This window comes from Myotis davidii, unplaced genomic scaffold (genome assembly GCF_000327345.1).
Source record: "Myotis davidii unplaced genomic scaffold, ASM32734v1 scaffold509, whole genome shotgun sequence".
In the NCBI taxonomy this organism is placed as follows: Eukaryota; Metazoa; Chordata; class Mammalia; order Chiroptera; family Vespertilionidae; genus Myotis; species Myotis davidii.
In genome coordinates this window covers 417294-418675 of record NW_006382996.1, presented here as the reverse complement: position 1 = coordinate 418675, position 1382 = coordinate 417294, and the positions used below count along the sequence as shown (strand labels likewise).

Below are 1382 nucleotides of genomic sequence, written 5' to 3'. Positions count from 1 at the left end.
GGCACAGGGGGACAGCTGCCCAGGGCCCGCGCCTCCCGCTCCTAACTGCTGCCTTCCCAGCTCCGGTGCATCCACTACGGGCTAAGTCCATACCCCGGAGATCTCTCGGCAGCGAGGCCAGAGTTCAGACTCCACATCCTGAGACCCCAACCCCTCCCCCCCACACCCACCAGGGGCCCCACTACCTGCCGCTACTTGAGAAAAGCTGCCCCCCTTACCTCCAGGCCCCTCACCTCAGGAACACCCCGACCCGGACGCCTCACACTTGTCTTCCCAAGTCTACGGACACTTCCTTCTTGCAAAACCCAGATGGCTCCCTGGATTCTGGGGTGGAGGTTTAGGTGCAAAGAGCACTCCGGCCTGTTCCACCCTTTCTTTATGCCCGCACCCTCCCACGTTACCTGCTGGTCCTGGCAGGTGGCATAGAAGGCCTTGGCCAAAAGTCAGGGTGAAAAGAGGTCTTTTCAGCTTCTTTCTGTAATCTGTTCTGGAGTGAAGACCCTGGGGGCAGCACAGTGGCAAGGGAGAGAGACGGAGGCCTAGGGACTTACTGGTAGGCACTGGGGACCCTGGCATCCTGCTTCCTGGCCCCGCCCCGTCTCCCCCTCCACACACACACACACACACACACACACACACACCTCCTCTTACTCTTCATTGAAATAGGGCACAATAACAAAGGCTTGAGTTCCTGGAATCTTCCTTTTTACACCTGGTGGTAGAAGGGGAGGGGAGAGCCCTGGCTGGGAGGGTGTATGTGTGTTCTGTAAATGTTATGTGTGTGTACACACACATATAATAAATATAGACATACTTCTACATACTTCGGTGGGGGTTGAAGAGGAGGAATGAATACATGAGGACCTCTAGTGGAAACAGAGGGGTGTAAGCAGTTCTTGATTGTTTTAAGACAATCAAGACAGGCTTGTTGGAAGAGACTCCTCCATTTTTAAAAAAAATATATATATATTATTGATTTTTTACAGAGAGGAAGGGAGAGGGATAGAGAGCTAGAAACATCAATGAGAGAGAAACATCGATCAGCTGCCTCCTGCACATCTCCCACTGGATACATGTGCAACCAAGGTACATGCCCTTGACCGGAATCGAACCCGGGACCCTTGGTCTGCAGGTCGAAGCAGAGGAAGGGAGAGGGATAGAGAGTTAGAAACATCGATGAGAGAGGAACATTGACCAGCTGCCTCCTGCACACCCCCTACTGGGGGTATACCCGCAGCCAAGGTACATGCCCTTGACCGGAATTGAATCCGGGACCCTTCAGTCCGCAGGCCGACGCTCTATCCACTGAGCCAAACCAGTCAGGGCGACTCCTCCATTTTTATCAGGAATATAGCTGCTGAGTACTGGGTTTGGGAGTATTG

At 53.5% G+C, this 1382-nt stretch overlaps 1 protein-coding gene across 1 annotated transcript in view; it reads right to left on the bottom strand.

Moving 5' to 3' along the window:
• Positions 1–741, bottom strand: part of DGKA (diacylglycerol kinase alpha) — a 20840-nt gene extending 20099 nt beyond the window's left edge. The window contains exons 1-2 of the mRNA XM_006777834.2: positions 652–741; positions 402–501 (exon numbers count right to left, since the gene is read on the bottom strand). The gene's annotated coding sequence lies outside the window, so the exon portion shown is untranslated. The remainder of the gene's footprint in view (positions 1–401; positions 502–651) is intronic.
• Between the last annotated feature and the right edge of the window lie 641 nt (positions 742–1382).